Source organism: Oryctolagus cuniculus, chromosome 1 (assembly GCF_051225735.1).
Source record: "Oryctolagus cuniculus isolate XC-2025 breed Fujian yellow rabbit chromosome 1, ASM5122573v1, whole genome shotgun sequence".
NCBI lineage: Eukaryota > Metazoa > Chordata > Mammalia > Lagomorpha > Leporidae > Oryctolagus > Oryctolagus cuniculus.
In genome coordinates this window covers 176,944,714-176,966,919 of record NC_142867.1, presented here as the reverse complement: position 1 = coordinate 176,966,919, position 22,206 = coordinate 176,944,714, and the positions used below count along the sequence as shown (strand labels likewise).

At 38.3% G+C, this 22,206-nt stretch overlaps 1 long non-coding RNA gene across 12 annotated transcripts in view; it reads left to right on the top strand.

Annotated features, from left to right (window-relative positions):
- LOC149128769 (uncharacterized) overlaps nt 1-22,206 on the top strand; it is a 76,655-nt gene that overhangs the window by 40,293 nt on the left and 14,156 nt on the right. For 2 of the 12 annotated variants that reach the window (XR_016223645.1, XR_016223647.1), the window contains one exon: nt 6,549-6,733. The exons of 9 other annotated variants lie outside the window; for them this stretch is intronic. This is a non-coding gene — a long non-coding RNA (uncharacterized LOC149128769). Of the gene's footprint in view, nt 1-6,548; nt 6,734-17,998; nt 18,199-22,206 lie in introns of those variants that run through there. One more of the 12 variants, XR_016223649.1, reaches the window with a different exon arrangement.

Sequence of the window (22,206 nt, the reverse complement as noted above, 5' to 3'; positions counted from 1 at the left end):
CTCAGAATATCTGACCCTAGGTCAAAGTGAAAAGGAAGATTTCTATGTGCTAGGCACTGTACTAAGTCCCTTACATGAACTTTCCCTATGTTATTTCTCTTTAAGTATACTGCACTCTGAGCATGCCATTACACTTTCAATTTTACACACAAAGAATAATTAAAGTAGCTATATAAATTTATAGCTGGAAAATCATGGAATTTAGCCTCTAGTTTGCCTGGTCCTGACATTTATTTCTCAATCTTTTTTTTTTTTTGGATATATTTATTTATTTGAAAGGCAGAGATACAGAAAGAAGGAGAGAAAGGAAGATAGAGGTAGACAGATTTTCCCTTTGCTAGTTCACTTCCCAAATGGCTGCAACAGTCAGGGCTGGGCCAAGCAGAAGCCAGGAGCCTAGAACTTCTTCTGAATCTCCTATGTGGGTACAGGGGTCCAACTACTTGAGTCATCATCTGCTGCTTTCCCAGGTTGTGTTAGTAGGGAGCTGGATCAGAAGTGGAGCAGCCGGGACTCAAACCAGTGCCCATATGGGATGCCAACACTGCAGATGGAGGCTTTCCCCACTATGCCATAGTGCCAGCCCCCCATTTTGTGAGCCTTGAGTCATGTTTATACCTACCTCATTCTCCTCATTACTTTGCCACTGGAGTATTTTAAAGCAGAGCCATATAAAAATGGGAACATATGGATTAAAAAGAGATCACAGTCCTTAGGTTAATGCAAAGAAATGTATAATATGCTATGTGATCAAACATAATTGTGAGACAGAATGAAATGCAAATATTTAAGTACTCATTGATATTAATGCATATATTCATATACTGTATATTACTTTGACATCACAACTTAGGTTGTAATTTCAAGCAGAAGTAGCCTTATCTGAATTGTTGTCTTTACCTTACAGAATGCCTAGCATAGGTTCTCAAGAGATAATTTGTCAGATTGTTAAAAAATGGTTATGTTTTAAGACATTTGATTCCTCCTTGATTTTAACAACTGAAATGATTACAATTTATTACGGCAGAAAATACAGTGGAATGTTAGTTATTTGAGATGCAACCTCTTAATTTATAGTTGTAGAAATGGGTTCACATTAGAGTAGACATAGTTTCACTTTTTTTTCTTTTCAAATGTTGTCTTTTAAAATTTATTTCCTTGCCTTGTGATACTAGCTAGCACATCAAGGTACTATGTGGAGCAGAAGCAGTTGGAGGAGACTTTCTTGTCTTTTTATTGGTACTGGAGGTAAATTGTTCTATATTTTATCATTAGTTACATTAGCTGTAGGTTTTTGTATGTGCCCTTTTTAGATTAAGAGAATTATGTTCTATGCCTAGTTTTCTGAGAGTTTTTTTTTTTTTATCTGGAATGGGTATTGAATTATGTAAAATGCGTTTTGTTTATCATGTACATTTCCCCACCTAACTTATTAATAATGTGTATCATATCAATTGATTTTTTGAGTGCTAAATTAACCTTACATTTCTGAGAAAATCCTATTTGAGCATTATTCTTTTTATATATTGCTGGGTATGGTATCCTAGTATTTTGTTAAGGACTTTCATATATATTCCATTGGTCTGTTATTTCACTGCATTATTTATTCATTTAAAATTTATTAAAATATTTTATATTAAAATTTTTTTTTTTTTGGACAGGCAGAGTGGACAGTGAGAGAGAGAGACAGAGAGAAAGGTCTTCCTTTTGCCGTTGGTTCACCCTCCAATGGCCGCCACAGCTGGCGCACTGCACTGATCCGATGGCAGGAGCCAGTTACTTCTCATGGTCTCCCATGGGGTGCAGGGCCCAAGCACTTGGGCCGTCCTCCACTGCACTCCTGGGCCATAGCAGAGAGCTGGCCTGGAAGAGGGGCAACTGGGACAGAATCCAGTGCCCCGATCGGGACTAGAACCCGGTGTGCCGGTGCCACAAGGTGGAGGATTAGCCTAGTGAGCCGCGGCGCCGGCCAAATTTAAAAATTTTAAGACATAGGCTGGCACTGCAGCTCACTGGGCTGATCCTCCACCTGCGGTGCTGGCACCCGGGGTTCTAGTCCTGGTTGGGGCTCCAGATTCTGTCCCAGTTGCTCCTCTTCCAGTCCAGCTCTCTGCTGTGGCCCAGGAAGGCAGTGGAGGATGGCCCAAGTGCTTGGACCCCTGCACCCACGTGGAAGACCAGGAGGAGATGCCTGGCTCCTGGTTTCCAATTGGTGCAGCGCGCTGGCTGTAGCGGCCATTTGGGGGTGAACAAATGGAAGGAAGACCTTTCAAAATAAAACAAATTTTAAGACATAAACATTCTATATATTATGGGATGCTATATTATAATTTGGCCTGTGAATACATTGTGTAATGCCAATTAGGATAAAAATATCTCTCCTCAAACATTTAACATTTCTCTGTGGTGAAAACATCCAACAATATCTTCTAGTAATGGTTTAGGAAGGTTTCAGTATCAGGATAATGTTACAGGGAATAAAATGAGATAGGAAGAATTTCAAACAACTCTTATTTTCTGAAATACTTTGTGTTAAATTGGTGTTGTTTCTTCTTCAAATGTTTGATACAATTCATGAGCAAAAGCATCATAACTTGGAGTTTCCTTTGCAAAATTAAAAAAAAATCTCATTTGATTTTCTTATTAGAGATCTTCTCATACATAAACACACATGATAATATAAATAAGCAATTTTTTCCTATTCTTTGTGTGTGTCAGTTTTGGAATGCTATTATGATTTTTTTTTAACTTTTATTTAATGAATATAAATTTCCAAAGTACGGCTTATGGATTACAATGGCTTCCCCCCCATACCGTCCCTCCCACCCTCAACCCTCCCCTTTCCCACTCCCTCTCCCCTTCCATTCACATCAAGATTCATTTTCGATTCTCTTAATATATTCTTAAGAAAACTTCAAAAATTTTAGCTAAGTTGTAAAGTTTATTGACAGAAAATTATTTTCTTGAGCTCTCAAGGTTAGTAAATGGCAAAGAATACAGCAACCCCAATTTTCTGATCTCAGACCATGTGCTTTATCAACTAACCTATCCTGTGATACAAATCATAACACTTAATTTTGAAAATATTTGTTCTATTACCACCTACCAAATTTCTTTTTATGCCATGGAAATGAAGATGATAAAGATGACAGCTTTGACTTTAAGGATTACATAATCTAGTAAAGGGAATAAACTTAGGCACCGATTGTGTGTGTGTGTGTATTTAATTCAAAGTGCTAAAGGCAACCCTAAATTGAATGTCTCAGATGAGGAAGTGATTACTTTTGTGGGGAGCAACTCGGACTAGACTAAGTTACTGGTAAGACTTATTCTATGCATCTGCTCTCCCACAATATGGCGCTGAGAAGGGAGAAACAGCTTCTACACAGCTGCCTCCAGTTCCACCAATAAACTGTAGGACCTGCTCCTGATTGGAGGAGAGCAGCGTACTCGGCGTGTGGGTAGCAGAGTTGGGATTGGTGGAAGAGGACTATAAAGGAGGAGAGAGACAACATGCACCAGGAACATCTATCTGAAGGAACATCTAAGAGGAACACCTGTGCAGCCCCCGAGAGAGCCGGCCGGCGGTGTGCCGCTCCCCCGCGGAAGTGGGGAAAGTGGCTAGGGGGAACCGCCCTTCCACGGAGGTGGAAGGGTCGGTAGCCAACCTGGGAAGAACGAGCAGCAAACCCGGGGAGGGCCGAGCAGACAAAAGAACAGTGCAGGGTCCTGTGTCGTTCCTCCACGAAGACGGGGAGCGACAACTTTTAGAAGTAGAAAAAGTATAGAAGGATTTATATACAGGACAATAGTCACCCTGTATCTTAAGAACTATAGGCAAATCCCAGGTAGAAAATAATTCAAGGTAGTGAAAAATGAGTATATAAAGAAACCAGGATGTGAAAAGGCAGACTGTGTTCAAGGGAAAGTGACAAATCTGTGCCAATGTAGGTGTGTTCAGAAGAAGAGCTTAAGATATAGGTAGAGGTCAGAGTTGGAAAGGTCTAGCCTTATATACCTGCTAGTTATTTGGGAACCAATTAGATTTCTTAAGCAGAGAAGTAGTAAAATCAAGGTGTGGAGATTGGGTAGAACAGACAGTATTCCTCAAAGATGGACTGGGAACCATAGGCAGAAGTTTGTATAAAACTAGGAACCAAACCCAGAAGTTTGTATAAAATGCAGCCTCTTGAGTCTACTCTCAGCACCTGTGAAGAGACTTATTGACCAGGAAATTAATTGTATACATGAAATGCCTTGAATAAGATGATTATTTTTAAAAGATTTATTTCTTTATTTACTTGTTTGAAAGGCAGAGTGACAGAAGGAGAGGAGTAAGAGTGCTTTCATCTGCTGATTTCTGCCCCAAATGGCTGCAGCCACCAGGGCTGTGCCAGAACAAGGCAGGAGCCAGGAACTCCATCCTGGTCCCCGGCATGGGCAGCAGGACTCCAAGTACTTGGGCCATTTTCTGCTGTCTTCTCAGTCACATTAGCAGGGACCTGAGTCAGAAGCAGAGTAGCTAAGACTTGAACTGGTAACCCTATATGGGATGTCAGCACTGCAAACAGTAGCTTAATCTTCTGTGCCACAGTGCCAACCTTTCCTCAGGTGGTTCTTGATGCACACTTAAGATCTGAAAACAAATTGTAGTAGAGTTTTGGTTTTCCAGCAAATTCTCTGGTCTAGGTTCTCCTGGACTTCAAACAAAATATCTATTTTTCCCCCCCAATATAGAGCATCCACGTAAAGTTTTAGTTTAATAAAAGTTTCTATAGCTAATAATAGTTTGAAAACCATAGTAGAAGTTGCATATGTGAGTGTGATGTCATCCATTTGAAGACTGTAGCAGTGATTTCTAAGTGCCTATGAGGAGTACTAGGAGGAATGGAGAAGATGGGAGGGATTCAAACATCGCTTTCAAGGTAAAGTCAACAGAACTTGGAGAAGGTCTTCAGGAATGAGGAAGCAGAGCGAGACTGGTATGACTCCAAGGAGCATTGCTGGGTCACGTGCTGAGGGCCTATATTTGTGTATCAATTCTACTACTTGACTGTTGTCAACTCCACAATGATAGGAGACACATCCAAGTTGACAGTTTACTCACCATAAACCACTTACTCAGAGGGTTAATCCCCCAACCAGTTGTTTATCATGCAATATTACCACCTCTCACTAAAGGGAATCCAGATTTGTTTTAAAAAATAAACATTTCTCTCATCTAGAGAATGGGTAGGCATGAGCTGGAAAATTTTGTTGTTCGAATGATTCAGTGCCAGAAATTCTCCTCTTTTCTGGGACATTGAGCCAAATGTACTGCCCTGTTCTTGAGCAGAAAGAATTCATAATCAAAATAAAATAACAACGAGAAACCCCTTAGAGCTCAAAATAAATAATTCTAAAAGCTTGGCAAGGAGATCGTTTTCATGATCCTAAAATGTTTTTGGTTTGTTTTGTTTGTTTGCCTTTTATTTTTAAAACAAATTTAATAGTTGGCTTAAGTGTGGCCTGCTGACCAGAACACAGCCAACTGGACCCTTGTTGTTCCAGTTCCCTCGTTGCTGAGAGGCTCCGAGAACGCTGATTGGACAAAATGGAGATCACGATGACTTGCTCTCTTAGATTGCCAAACACAAGCAACCTCTTCCGAAAACTTATAAGCCATGTGTCTGCTCACCTGTTTTTACTGGAGAAGAAAAACAGAGCCTGGAGTTTTCTGAATGCTAAATGAAGCAGATGGACTGATTTCTTAGGCTCCAGAGAAATCAGCTCCTAAGATCAAGGGCCCAAACTTCCCACACCATTGAAATCTTTGTGATAGATGGGAAGAAATAAGAATCTGAATGTACTCTTCTATAGAGTACCCTAAACAATACCCTTAGTAAATCTATATCGAAAATGTGACCTCATTTAGGCCCTGAAAAGGTAAGAATGGGATTCCACTCACTTTATTCTTTCAGGTTAATTAAAGTATATTAGTGATTTAGGCCTCAGTGTACAGGAATAATCAAAATTAAATGTTACCAAAGAACAGAAACATGGTTTGTGCAAAGGAACTCACTCTAGTCATATATTCAGAACAGTTTCAAGGTACAACTCTGTTTCGAGATGTGGTCTTGTGAAAAAAGCTCTTGATTTTACTCAGTTTTAGTTTCCTAATCTGTAAAATGGAGCTATGACTCTTTTAAGAACAAAGATGTTATAAATTATATAAGATCAAAGATGTAGCCTATAAGATATTCAATAATTTTTTTTTTCAAATTTGGACTCTCAATGGCTAGATGGGTGACCTAGAAGATGAACACAAAGGTTTTTGTTGTTGTTCCAATCTGAATACAGATCCAGATCTATCCTAGAAAGCCACATTTCCCTGAATCAAGCTTCGGTAGTTTCTTGGTCCTTTCTTCTACATAAATCCCGGGAAAGCTAAATTAGAATGGTGATTATCAATAATCGAGAGAGCTTGCCAGTTCAAAAGGCAGTTTAGAGGAAGTTGGTCCTCACACAACATTTTATTTTTTTATATAAATAAATTCCATTTATTATAGGCTAATGATGTCTCAAATGATGAAATCTCTACTGGCCTTTCAATGCTTGCAGTCTTCTGAGGGCAGGCTACCACGACAGTAGAAGTGGTGTTGTAGATCCAGCCGCTACCAGCTACTGTTGTGCAAAAAATGACAGTGCCAGATCCACTAATCTCGTCTCTTCATCTTTTGCTGCAGAAGAAGGAGTAAGTGTTCTTGGCATGCTGGCTGATTTCAGTTCTCCAGAAGGAATCCCTATAGTGAGTCTCGTATTTATTGATGATCCTGACCTTCTTGGTGCAGCTAGCCATACTGCCATCACCTAAGCCTGAGCCCAAAAAGGCCCACACAACATTTGAAAGACGAATTGTATTTTTAGTTTATAATAATATGAACTCTGAGGTGCAAAGTGGCAATAACTTGTATTGATCATGTAAGTAGTACTTAGTCCAAGAAGTTTCTTCTATGTGTGGTCTAGGAAACCATGAAATTGATCATTAAAATAGGGTTACATTGTTGGTGGAAGGAGAAAGTATTAATAATCATTCCAAGACCACAAAGGTAAACTGCTTCTGTCTTGGGAACACAGGAAAATAAAATCACTATTGATAAAAATCAAAGCTGGAGCTGGTACTGTGGCGTAGTGGGTAAAGCTGCCGCCTGCAGGCTGGTATCCTACACGGTTGCTGGGTCAGGTCCCAGCTGTTCCACTTCTGATCCAGCTCCCTGCTAATGGCCTGGGGGAACAGCAGAAGATGGCCCAAGTACTTGGGCCTCTGCGCCCTTGTAGGAGACCTGGAAGAAGCTCCTGGATCCTGACTTTGGATCAGCCCAGCTCTGGCATTTGGGAAGTGAACCAGTGGATGGAACATCTCTCTTTCTGTTTCTTTCTCTCTCTCTCTCTCTCTCTCTCTCTCTCTGTGTGTGTGTGTGTAACTCTGCTTTCCATATATATAAATAAATCTTTTTAAAAAATCGATGCTTCATGAGACTGGAGTATCTAAATGAATTCTCCCAAGCAACCTCATTTTTAAACCAACCCTTGACAGATAAAAACAATATTTTAAAACTGAATCTTAGAGAAAAGGTTTCCAGGAAGGGGAACATTAATAAGAAAAAAAAATTGACTTTTTGACACAGGGCAAGAGGGGAGCACAAAGCGATTTTTGATTTCGAAATTGCATTCTGTCTCCTTGTGTAGAAAACTATGCTGTCATTTAGTCCTCCTCAGTCAGATTGCCTGCATTATAATTTGGGCCAATACTGAAAATGTCCACCCAAGGAAAGAGCCATTGTATGTTGATTATGTAACTCAAAACATACTGAAAAACATAGCAATTTATGAAACACATTTTTTCCAGACAGCGTAAGGTTATTTAATAGATACACAGGTTCCAGAAAACCTCAGTGATCTTTAAAATGTAGAGGCTAACTGAATGGGTCATCTTCTGTTTGCTGCATTCATTGATAGCAGGCTAAACATCTATGGGAAATTTATCACAATGGAGTTTATGAGGATAGTGAAGGATTTTCTTTAGAATGACTTTCAAGGAGGAGGGTGATGACGTGCTAAGGCATTTCAGATGCTTGTGGATGCTTCTAGCAGGGCTTTCTTCCTTCCCTGCCTCCTCCTTGCCCTCTCTACTTTTCCTTACCTCTCCCCTCTCCTAATCCTTTCTTCTTTCCTTTCTCTTTCCCTCTCTTCTTCCTTTCTTACTTTTCTTGATAATGTTTTTCTTTCTAGCCTAGCACTGTACTCCGTACTTCCATAGACTAATAATACTTGCTAATTGATTAATTCTTTATATTGCAGGGAAAAAGTGTTTGACTAATTGACCACACTTTCAAAAAGTGCCTTTCTAGTCCTCAAGTTTTCATTATTTTCCTTAGGTGGGTGGAACAACATTGATCAGGACTTCTCATACTGAGGTTACAAAGAGCCAGAAGTGTTGTCTGAATTACTCAGCACCTCAAATATAAACCAATATAACCAATCATTATTGCTTGGCTGTTGCACAATTTCTTGCCTTTGTAAAAAAAAAAGTGCAAATCATTTCAAAAAAGGTATTCAAGACATTTTAAGTCACTGTGGGGTGGGAGGGAAGGAACAAATACACGGGGAGCAGGAGCCAAGAGAGCTTTATGTATTATATTTCATATATTGCCTTCCTTCTCCAGTGAGTTAGTTAACTATGAATAAAAGGGTTCAAACAGATAATAATTCTAATATAGCATCTTCTTTACTTTTGTTTTTGAATCCTAACCCTACACTTAACTGCTTGCGTACCTTGGCAGATAACTTAAGCCACTTGCAAGATGAGAAAAAGAGCTTTCCTTCTCACAGTGTTATTACTGGAATTAAACAAGATAATGCACATAAGGCTTGCGGAACTGTGACCAACATATAATGAATACTCCAAGATTTGTTATTTTTCAATTTATGAAGAGACATTTTTTTCCTTTGGATGGTCACTCTGTTGCCGGTGGTCCTGTCTGATCCCCAGGTTTTTATACACCTGTGTTACTACTTGAATTTTGTGTTCTCTTACAGGTTCTGCCAAGGAGTCCCTAGCCCCAGATATTTACTCAATGTGTTCAACAGTGCCCTAAAGGCCTTCAGCAGGGAACAAAACTCCTGAAATGCTTGAGAGGTAGCCCTTCAGACTCTCGTCTGAGTGAAAAAATGACTATTAAATGAGCAATTTTTGGCACTGAAAAGGCCAAAGAGTTTAGGAGTTTGCTGGGAATTAGAGCAAAGGCAGAAAGAAGAGGAGGTTAAGAAAACAAAAACAAAAAAATCCCACCATATCTAGTTGTACCAAAACAAATCCTAACCTCAAAATTTCACCCACATCCCTGAACCTAAGTTATTTCATGCATTTGAAGTTTGAATGAAGGGCAAGAAAGTAATGGCAGGTGATAGGGTCTCTTTCAGGACAAAGAAGATTCCCAGGGCTGCAAATTTCTTAAGTAACACCTGGGGATAAGTTAGTGCACATGAATGAATATTCCATTGTTGTTTTGAGGATTTCTTTATAAGTATCTTGCTTCAAGAATGAAGGGTGATGTCAATCAGGAAAAAAAAAATACAACAACAACAGTGAATCCTAGGACTTATTGCTCCAATTAAGCAAGAAGACAGGTTAGAGCATGAAAGATTGGGTAATAATTCATACCTGTTGTGTTTCAGTGTTAACCATGAGCATGAATGTAGACTACTGTCACTTAAGCATGAATTCTTTTTAGACAATAGCTCAAGGCCTTGAATATTTAATTGCATTTTTTCTTTAAGTAAATTACATATGAGGAAATGTTGAAAAATAATCTCCCTGGAAAGAAAAGTATGGACCTCATGAAAAATAAATATGGGTAAATTGAGTTATAAAATATCTATTCCAGTAGGAACAGAAGCTTTGAAGTCCCTTTCCTGTTCAAAAACAAAAAACCCCAGCTTCCCAGACGATAAATTTCTAGCACAATAGGCTTTCGGGTATCACAGGAGCCTGCAGTCTGTCTGGGCTTCCGGGTCATCCTGGGTTTAAGCCTGACTTACTGTCACTCTGTCTTCAATGGACTTGGCACTTCCAGTGAGAGAGAAAATTGAGAGCCTTTAAAGAAATTGTTTCTTCTCTTGAGGAAGTATCTTGCTTTTTTAGATCCTAGCAACTGGCTGGCTTGTATATGAACTGTGCCTGGATTCTTCCTAAGAAACGATTCTTGGGATAAGGACCTGGAATGTCTGACCCTGCTGACTTGGGAGATGGGGTAATACAATGGCTATGAGTGTGGAACTTGAGATCAAATGACCTGGATTGAAATTCAGTTTTGTCAACTTCTTAGATGGGAGAGCTTGAACAAGGTACTTCTTTTCTTATGCTTTAGCTTCTCGTTTACAAAGAGGATAATACTACCTGATAGGTTCTCCTTGAGGGATAAAATAGGAAAACACAAAATTCTCAGCATGCTGCCGGGAAGAACACTCAAGTAGGGTTAACTATTATGGCTAATTCTAACTATCTTAGAAAATAAAATACTGGTAGGGTTCTTTTCACCATTAGATTAGCAGAGCTACAGTCAGATTGGCTCATTTGCAGATTAAAAAAAAAAAAAAGTAATGAATGGTTTCTACAGGCAAGGAGGAGGGTGAACTGAAGCACTTGTGGTGGTAATGCCCCCAAGTAGTCTGACTCTTGTTGAGATTAGACATGCACCTAAATAACAGCAATATTAAGTAAAAAGTGGCAAGACTGGACAAGAATGTAGATAAAATGCTCTGGAATTTAGAGGAGGGAAAGGGTGTAATCTGAGGGAAGTCACAGAAGACATTGCAGATAACGGCCCCATGGTACATGTCTCTGTCATCTTCGTGTTTTGACTATAGGACTCATATAATCGACTAGAAAATTTCAGATTGAAAAGATCTACTTTCTATAGTGTAAAAATTTGGACACATATGAGAGAGTTCAAGTTCAATGCATATTCTCTGATTACAGTAACCTGGGGCCATAAACTCAGAATCCATTTAAAATGAGAATCAGGTTTGGCTTTCCCCAGAGGACAGTTGGCCATTTGCCCGGTGGCCTGTGCAGTAACAGACTTATATAAACTTCCCTAGTTTGAAAAGAAGGGGAGGGCAGTGGGAGAAGGAAAATGAGGGAAGCAGTGCTGAGTTTTTGTCTGTACAAACTCTGTGTTATGGCCAGGTGTCAAGAAAACTTGCTCATGTCCTCAGTGAAAGTTGCCTTACTCTGGGTGGGGACAGTGTGAACTTCTGTCTTACTCTATTTCTCCTCCCTTGTTCTTATGCTCTCCATTGTCATTCATGTTATTTGCCATTCTTTTTACTCTTTTGTCCAATCTTACATTAAACATTAAGTTTCTGGTCTTAAATCTTAAATGTGGCTGGAGAAAAGAAACTGAATAAAGCAAATGCCCTTGTCTCAATTATCCTTCTAAGAAAGGTCAAAGGCACCCAATATAAGTATATCCAAAGATATAGGGAGTGGAGTCTTACCAAAAATGCTGGAGAATATGATTTTCTATATTTCTTCTATTTCTGTTTCTATATGTTTTTTCTAAATACTTTTGGGAGCTAAGTTTGTCAGCCTTTTTGAATTTATATGCTGCTATTTAATGCTTCCCAACCTTTCTAAGTCATTTAGCCTATATTTAAAAGCATTCTGAAATTTTGATGTTAAAAATGATTCTTCTCATATTAGGTTGAGTTACAGGCATGAAAGGAAACAAGGGCAGAGTTGGGAAAAACTACCTAGAAACATTCAGAAATAAAAATACAGAAGTAAAATCCGATTGGATTATTTAAATTTTCCTTTCTTCTCAATTCTAGAAGATTCTAATGGTGGCTAATTTTATGCGCAAGCAACTATTTACATGGAATGTTTTAAAAGGATTTGAAAAATGAAAAAAAGGTTCTTGTCCAAAAATATTTCCTCTTTTGATTCCTGAAGTTTTCTAATGATTTAATTCTATCTTAATGTCGGTCTTCCTGGATTCTATTGTTTTTTCCCTAAATGCTCCTCCTGTGGACAGCATTATGCAACAAATCCCCAACTCTTGAGGAAATTCTCTCTTAAAATGCCATTTCTTCAGAACTGGAGACAAGTGGCAAATCACAGCTCTGCTCTTTGTAACTGTTCTCTGACTTCATTCATTGGACTCTGAATAACCTGGGGACTGAACACTATTGGATTCATTTTATTTCATTTTGTGGAACTTTGAGCCATATCCATGTTGGGAAGTTAATAGAAAAGAACACTAACCTAAGAACACAGAGCCTAAAACTGTTCACCTGAAATATCTAGAATATTGGGGTACTAGCTTTTTTTCTGGCTTCTGATGATCAGGTTAACTGCCTCATTTATTCCCTTGGCCCTATGGTTGAGGAGGTAGCAGTGGATTACACCAAAGGTCGTTATGATCTTCAACCACCCATAGGGAGCTTGTCCAGTTTTGCAGGTTGGATTAGTTGACAGAGGAAGAAACCTAGAATACATTTGCATTCATTGGTTCAATGGAGTTTCTGGTTGAAGTGTTGTGCCACATTATCTCGTCACAGCTTTATGACTGACATATGCCCAATTGCCTTATATACTTTGGAAGCAACTGTCGTTTTATCTTGAAGAACAATTAAGTCTTCTGAAGGCTAAATGTTTCCAAGGAAGAAAAAAAAATCAGACTACAGTTTAATTTATTGAAAGTTATTTATAATTTAGTACTTACTGTCCTGAAAATGCCTGTCCCCTTGGAAATATGATTCAAATGCCCTGAACTGAAGAAACATTTTCCTTTTTCCTGTATAAAATATGAAACAAAAGACAACTGAAAAACACTTCATTAAAACAGTTCCTTTGTCCTTTTGACAATGAAAACCAAAAAGAGACATGCCAGTGTGGCTATGTGGGTGGTCCTCTTTCTATGCTAACCTTAACATGACCTCACAAAAATCACTGAAAGTTATTTGATGGTTCTAGAGATTTAAAAAGTATGTGTTGAAAAGCAATAGTTCCATGCACTAAGGGATTTCAGAAATGCCATGTATTAAAATTGAGGATCCAAGAGTTGAACAATCTGCCCAAGAACTTGTGCTCCACCCAGACCTAGATAGAGACTTCAGATATTTTCACACCTGGGAAAATCTTATTCTGATCAGATTATCCTCGTTGTCATTTAGACTCATTAATTAGAGGTCTTACACAGGTTGATTCTGCTATCAACTGCATGTAATTGGTCTAAGTCAACGTATGTATGATACGTATCAAATGAACTTCAAGAATGTTCCCCATGAGAATATCTCTGACATTTCTCTTTGGCTCAGTAATTCTAGAACATTCCTCATCTCATAATGTCCTGAACTTCTTCAGAATGTAGCAAAAAGGGGGGTAGGGGTTTGATTATCTGATGAGAAATGAAAATTGGATACTGTGCTCTTTGTTTCTTTTTTCTTTTTTTAAAAGTCTTTTTTAGAGTAAGTTTTAATTTTCTAAGATTGTCTGAGAAGTCTGTCTAGTTACTAGAAAAATTGCCTTTTGATTAATCTGTTTTGCCAGTGAAACAATTCAGTCTAATAGTTTTGAGAAATGAAAAATGACCCATGTACTTTTGCCTTTGGTTAACATTTCTCTGTTCAATGAAACTTGATATCTTACCTCTGACTGCATTAAAATGATGGTGTCCAAAACTATCATATGGTAAAGCCCATTCGCTTTTTGTGCTATTTTAAAGTAGTTTTGTCTATTTTGGTTGTCTAAGAACCAAAAATAACAGGGAAGAGGCTCTTGTTTAACTGATACATCCCTCGCAGATACTATACAGAGAACCTGTGGGACATTTTCTTGAATTCTTAGGAAATGTGTCCCCCTTCTCTGAAATAGCACGAGAGCAGGTAATTTAAAAAAATAGCCACTTGAAAAAATTCCTGTAAAATACATATTCCTGTGCATTGTGTACTCTTTAGCACATGGTACACCTTTTGTTATTCATCTTGACATGAGTCATGCTTACAAAGTATTTGGCAGGTCTTCGAATTTAAGTTCCCAAATGCATATTCAACATAGATTAATTAAGATGGTTATTTCATGGAATATAAATAAAACTGCTTATTAAAATATAATTATTGAAGATAAACAATTATGTAATAGAAACCAGTTACAGAATATAAAAAATGACTAATGAAAAAGGCAATTGATTACAAATGACATAATTACTGGGGGTTAAAAGCTATGAAGTTATTATTTCTTGTTATTCCTTATGTAGGCTGTAATAAGCATTTTGATCATTATTTAACGTGCAGTAACTCACTTATTACATCCAAAGAGTTACTTTCCAACTCAGTACACGTGGCTTTAACTATGCTTAGGGGAGTTCAGAGGCTTATAGCTTTACCCTTAGGATTGAGGAAAGACATTGACAAAGAATGTTAATTAAGTGTTACTGATTGTGTTTTATTTTAGCAAATGGAAAGAAAAAATCAAAGTTCCTTTGATTGGAACCTTCTGCTAGCTGTCTGACAAATAACCGGTCCTCCACACTATAGAGATCCCTGTTTCCATAGAGAGGAATTAAAACTACCATTTGAATTTTTGTGACTTGCTCTTTCCTAAGGAATTCCCTAAGAAATAATTTCATTATCATTGTCATTCCTGAAGGGGTTCACCAAGGATTAGTAGCTTTGTTTTGACTCTGGCATTAAAATGACTATTTTCTCCAACTTCTCCCCAGCTCCTTAGTTTCTTCAGAAATATGATATTCTCTGTTATATTGAGAAGGGGACAGGACTTAAAGAAGCACAATAAGTAATTTGTGATCTCAGTTTTAGACCGTGGAAATAAAGAATATGTTATGAAGTTGGAATTACATGTATGGAATTAAGCCATTTCCCAAAAACTTAAGGGGACCCAGAGGTGGGAGCTGGAGTGGAGGATAGTATATGTTTAAGACAGTTCTCTGCATATATGGTGCATTGGAATTCACTAAGTATTTTTCTTTTAAACTGTTTCATATACTTAAAAGACAGGACGAGAGTGAGAGAGAGAAGGATATTTCATCCACTGGTTCATTCTCCAAATGTCCACAAGAGACAGGGATGGGCAAAACGGAAGTCAGCAGCCAGGAGCTGCATCCAGGTCTCCCATTTGGGTGGCAGTGGCCCAGGTACTTCCGTCATCATCTGCTGCCTCCCAGGATGCATCAGGTGGAACCTGGATGGGGAGTGGAGCAGCCTGAACTCAAACTGGCATTCCCACGTGGGATGTAGGTGTCTCAAAGGGCAGCTTAATCCACGGTGCTGCAGCACTTACCCCGAAGAAGTATTTTTCAAGGCACACTTGAAGACAAATGTTTTGTGTCCTTATCAAAATGCTACCTTTGTTCTTTTGAATCTAGATATGAACACTGTTCTCCACAATACCTTGGTTTCTGGCTAATTTCCTGACATAAATCTTTGAAACCTTGTCTTAAATATTATTTGCTGATTTTATTTTCTTTAGGATACACAGGAAGAGGAACTGGCTTCTATTCAATGGTGAAATCAAGCTTTACATGTGTATATATGTGTATTTATGTTATAGAGTACATGTGGAGAATAATGTCATTTAGAAGTTTTATGTTTAAGATGAAGATGGTCATGATATCTCTGCCATAACTGGATGATGTGAATGGATTTTCCTTGATCTTACGGTTGTTCAAAAACTTCAGGGAAGTTTCAAAATGACTAATATCAAGAATATTAGAGTGGCCTCTGCTTTTATCCTTTTGGAAGGGTAACATTTGGTAAAATTGTGAGGCTGTGTGTGTGTAGCATGCCTATGCTCTTTTTTCCATTTTCTCTGAGGCTCTACTCACTATCAGATCTTATAAGCCTTTGTGGTCCTAGTGTCCAGGTTACTATCATCTTTAACTTCTCTCTCTGGATGTGAGTACACACACATGCAAAGGTATGTGTACACTCTAGACCTGCTTAAATTCTGTAAGCCACAGTTTTTTATTTTTTTTAGAAAATCCATGTGTCTAGTAAGTGTTATAAAAAATAAATGAAAATATTTATATAAAGCACTTATTTGGAATTATTGCCATTTGTATAGGAAGTGTTCCTAAATTGTAGACTATTTGTTGGGCTGTTATTGAAGATGAATAAGCTACCGTTATATAATCAGACCTATTTATAGGTATGATGAATTCAATTAGTTGCTTTTCACCCACCAAAGTATAAAGACTTATAGGAACAAGTATACTTCTTGAGTTTCTTATTCACTTCTGATTTCACAGGTCCAACTCGATCAATTTTTTTCAGCTCTCTTCATGGCAACTTGCTAGGTGGAATGTGCTATAGGGAAGTGAAAGGGTCCTGGGCCAGAATTTATTGAGGGCTGTCTTCTTCAATTTTGAATCATTAAAATCTTGCCTAAGATCTAAAAAAATAATGTGCTACCTAAGCATCCTTTGATTTGTGAAAAGAATGAATTAATGATCAATCCTCCAGAAGTTCTGAGAGAATCTCCCAAAGAGCAGAGATCACTGTCCTCTGAACTGCTCTGTAAGGTTCTCCAGGTTTCTGTTGTGGTAGCTGAATGTAGAGGCATTCTCATAAAATTCTCATTTATAGGTCATGCCATAAAAAGTATGACCCACTGACTTGATGTTAGTCTCAGAAGGAGATGGAAACACATTGTTTGGTCTTAGTTTATCTTTTAAAGCAAGAGATCTTAACCTGGGGTTAGAAATTTCTGTGGTTTTATGAGTGCCATAAACGCATTGTCAAAACTTTAGAAGCATTTTTTTTTTCCTCCATGGAAAGGAATCATAGTTTTTATCAGATTTTTAAGAGTCTCAACAACCTTTAAGCCACTTTTGGGGGTGGACATTTGACTGGAGTTAAGATATTTCGTAGGGTGCCTGTATAGGTTGTGCCTGGGTTCCAGTCCCAGCTTAGCTCTCCATTCTGGCTTCCTGCTGATGTACACCCCTGGAAACAGCAGATGGTGGTTCAAGTAGTTGGGTCGATGCCACCTGCATGGGAGACCTGCAATGCGCTCCTGGCTCCCACCTGTCTCAGCTCCAACTGCTGCAGGAATTTGAGAAGTGAACCAGCAGATAGGCGATCTCTGTCTTCTCTCTGCTTCTCTCTCTTAAACAAATAAAATAAATGAATAGGAAATATTGTATTACATTTAAATGGAAGGTTTTAATTTCACTGTCACTTTTGGATTTATATTTGAAGGCATGTTAAATAGAAGCCCATAATTCCATTGCCATCCAAAAAATCCCTGTCAATAACAGATTACTTCAACTGCTCAGATTTAAATTTCAGATTAGGTAAACTATGGAATTATGCTACCAAGGTATATATTTTTGATATATGGCCTATGCAACAATGTTAAATCATAAGATGCATTGGGAGTGTTGGGAAGTTTTTTAGAAGGTGAGGTGAGGTAGAGTTTCAGTTAAAGTCTCAAAGGGAAAGGAAGCAAATTTTGGAGAGAAGGAACAATCCAAATATATTTTATGAGTTGATGAGAAAAATACCTATTATCAATGTGAGAAGGGCATTTGTGAGTCAGTGATTCTGTGCAGTCGCTTCTGGAGACACAGGCCACTACTCTTCCTTTGAAAATATAATTCATGGTAAGAAATTTCAGGACATTAAATTTACTAGTGGCAGGGTAGGGGAGATTATGGAAATGGCACATCAGTGAGTGGTGATAGGAATATTTTTCAGCTTTCATGTTTGGGTCTCTGGCCCTCTCTCTGACAGATGATAGAACCTGTATGGCATTCAACTTCCACAGATTTAGCACCATTCTATGTCAGGTTTGTTTTACAGAAAATATTAATAGGTGTTTTGAAAATAAGTTGTGGGGCCAGCGCTGTGACATGGCAGGTGAAGCTGCCACCTGCCGTGCCGGCAGCCCATATGGGTGCCACTTTGAGACCTGGCTGCTCCACTTCTGATCCAGCTCTCTGCCATGGCCTGGGAAAGCAGTAGAAGATGGTCCAAGTGCTTGGGCCCCTGCACCCATGTGGGAGACCTGGAAGAAGCTCCTGGCTCCTGGCTTCTGATTGGCGCAGCTCCGGCCGTTGCAGCCATCTGGGGAGTGAACCAGTGGATGAAGGACCCCTCTCTCTCTCTCTTTCTGCCTCTCCTTCTCTCTATGTGTAACTCTGACTTTCAAGTAAATAAATCTTAAAAAAAAAAAAAAAAGGTGTGTGAGCATCTCTAAAATGTGTACCCCTGAGTAAAAAAATATGAGAACTGCAGTTTAGTAGAAGGCACATAATCTTTGGAATAAGGGTAAGCTGGATTTGAATATTGACTTCTCTGTTTTGTGACAGGGTGGTGCTGGAGAAAAGGAATTCTCACTGAACCTCAGTTGTTCCAGTTGTAAAACTGGGCTAATCCTGCTTAATTCTGGAGTTGTTGTAAGACTTGAAGGTTAAGGTCTACCTTTATGAGTAGTAGGCAACTAATAAAAGAAAGCTATTATTATTGTTAATATGGAAATTTATTTATCTGTTGGGAAATAAAATGGTTTAAGTGAATTTCAAGGACCAGAAGCTTCCCTCCTGAAATGCTAAATATTTAATTCTTAGCTACCTAATAGAGGTGAGGCAGTATCTCATGGTTTCGATTAGTATTTCCTTTAAAATTTTTTCTGCAGTTTTATTCACATAGTTGAGATGCTATACAACATACCTTTTTATGAACCTGAAGTAACTGGGTGATGCCTTTTTTAAAAACTTCACTTAATTTTGTTTATTTGAAAGGGAGATAGATAGATAGATAATCTTCCATCTGCTATCTATCTATCTATCTATCTATCTATCTATCTAGTTTACTCCCCAAATGCTGCCAAAGGCAGGACTGGGTCAGTTTGAAGCCAAGAGCAAGGAACTCAATCTGGGTCTCAAATGTGGATGGCAGAGAGCCAAACATTCAAGCCATCATCTATTGCCTTCCATATACATCAACAGGAAGCTATATTACAAGTGGCTGTGGCACAGGATCCTAGCCACTCTGATATGGGCATCCCATGTGGGGATTAACTTTCTGTGCCACAACCTTAACCCTATATCCCTAATGATTAGTACTATGATTTCAATAGGTTCCTCAAAAGTTTATGTGTTGGAAACTTAATCCCCAAATTGTCTTGTTGTTGGTTATTTGGAGCCCTTTGGGAGGCAATTAGGATTGAGTGAGGTTGTGAGGTGGGGCCCCCTGCTGGCATTAGTGGCTTTGTAAGAAGAGGAAATCTGAGGTGGCACATTTGTGCTCTCCCTCCATGTGATACCCTCTGTGGTGTAATGATGGCACAGCTCTGGCAGCTGAGGCCATTTGGGGAGTGAAGCAGCAATTAGCAGATCTTGCTTTTGTTCTTGCTCTCACTCCCACTCTATCTCTGTCTCTCCTACTTTCTTTATACCTCTGCCTTTCAAATAAATAAAATATTAAAAAAATCACTGGGATTTTGATAGTGATGATATTGAATCTATAGATCACTTGCATAATATTGACATCTTAAAAATATTTTATTCACATCCATAAACATGAGATCTGTTTCCATGTATTTACATATTCTTTAATGTCTTTCAACAATGTTTTATAGTTTTCATTATATAATGCTTTTACTTGCTTAATCAACATGTTACTAAGTATTTTGCTCTTTTTGATGCTATTATATATGGATTTCTTCCAGAATTATGTCCTCAGATTGTTCATTATTACTGTATAGAAATGCAACTGAGTTTTGAATATTGCCTTTATGTACTGGTATTTTGCTCAATTTATTTATTAGTTCTAAAAGGGGTGTGTGTGTGTGTGTGTGTGTGTGTGTAGGCATTGCAATTGTAGGGCTTTCTGCATAAACAATCTGTGAACATATATCACCTGTAAACAGAGATAATTTTAATTTCATTTTTTCCTTTCCAGTTTAGATCTCTTTCATTCTCTTTCCTAATTTATTGGAGTGTGTCTTGCAGTGTGGTCTAGTGGCAATTTACTTATCTTTTGTTTATCTTGAAATGTCTCTGTTTTTCCATAACTTTTGAAAGACAATTTTGCTAAATATAAGATTCTTAGTTGATATTTTTACATCCTTTTAACACTTTGAACATTTGTCTATGAACTCCAAAATTTTTTATAAGAAACCTATTGACAATCATATTGAGGAACACTTGTATGTGTTGCTTTCGAGAGTCTTTGTTTTTCTTTTTTAAATAGTTTTATTATGATGTATCTTGGTATGGGTCTCTTTGAGTTTATCCTTCTTGGAGTTTGTTGAGCTCCTCAATGTTTATATTTATGTGTTTCATCAGATTTTGAACATTTCCAGCCATTATTTCTTCAAATATTCTCTCTGTGCAGCCTTCTCTCTCACTTCTTATAGAACTCTCACAATACATACGTTAGACCACTTGATGATGTCCCACATGTCCCTTAACCAATGTTCATATATTTTGAATTTTTTTCTTTTTTCTTGTTCTTCAAAAAGAAAATTCCATGGCCTTTAAATTTTCTGATTTTTTTTCTTCTGCCCCTTCAAGTCTGCCTTTGAATCATTCTAGTGAATTTTTCATTTTAGTTAGTGTACTTTTCAGCTCTAGAATTTTTAGGCTCTTTATTAATATTTCCATTTTGCTGATACTTTTTTTTTACTTCTTCTACATCCTTTATTAATTCTGTGAGTATTTTAATCTAGTAAGTCTGTCTTTAGTTCTTTTTCAGAAGTAGTTCTGTTTTTTTTTTTTTTTTTTTTTTTTTAGTGGGCCATACTCTCCTGTTTGTATACTTGTGACTTTTAATTGAAAACAAGATATTTAAATCTAATAATGTGGAAACTTTGTGAATCATATTTTCCCTCTTAAGCAAGCTTTGCTGATTTTTTTGCTTGTTGTTCTTGTCTTTTAGATTTTGTAGACTCTTGGTGCCAAGAATTAGCCTGTGGTGTAAGCTTAAGGTCTTCTCGGATGCTATGAGTGTCTTTTTCTGATTGTTCCCATGCACAATCACATTCTAATTTTCTTCAGATGTACAATTCCTTTTGACTATCCTCCTCTTCAATATCTGTTCCCACAGGGTTAAAAGGAAGCAATGAAGCAGGAGGAAAATATCACAGGCCCTTTAAATTCCCTAAAGTCATGTCAGCCAATGGGTAAACTTGCAACAGGAGAAATTGGAATGACAGTGTTTTCCCTCCTCCTTTGTACCTCTGTCAGAAGTAGCAACACAGACTACAGATCCTCCTGATTTAAAGGACAGAGTTCTTTTTGTCTTCTCTGGCTCCCAAAAGCTGAGTGCAGGTTGCTCCAGGAATATGCACACAGTTGTCTGCCGTGGAGGTGGGGGAGGGGCTGAAATAGATCAAAATTAACAGCAATTTACTATACAAACTTTCCCATGGAAGATGCAAGATCAGACAGACTCTTTTAAGTGTAATTCTTGAGGTTTGGAGACAGATTCCTAATGTTTCCTATTCTGCCATCTTCCCAGAATACTCTCTAGGTTAGCTGTTAGTGAAGTAATTTCAGATTCATTTTGAAATGCCCATTTTCTTTTTCTTAAATATTTATTTATTTGAAAGACAGAGGGAGGGAGAGGGAGAAAGAGAGGGAGAGAGAGAGGAAGAAAGCAATATCTTCCAACTGCTAGGCCATTTCCCAAATGGCTGCAGTGGCTGGAGCTGAGCTGATCCAAACCCAGGAGCCAGAGCTTCTTCCTGTCTCCAAAGCAGGTGCAGGGACCCAAGGACTTGGGCCATCTTCTACTGATTCCCAGGCCATAGCAGAGAGCTGGATCAGAAGTGGAGCAGCAGGGTCTTGAACTGGCACCCAGATGGGACGTTGGCACTGCAGGCAGTGGCTTTACCTGCTACACAGCACCGGCCCCTGAAATGCACATTTTCACAGGAAAGAACTCTGCAGAATTTTAGACCTACATGGCACATATATATATAGCAGAGAGACAAACTGAATAGCCCCAATTAGGTTACTTCTTAATTGGTGCGATTGACTTAAAATGGTCTCTCCTGGGTTAGTAGATCGACTTTCTGCTCAATCTCAGAGTTTGCAGCTGTACCTTGTATTATCCTTTACATACCATGGTGTCCCTTGAAGAGCAAGGGCAAGACTATCAGATTACAGCTGAATGTAGTCTAACACACTGATGCTC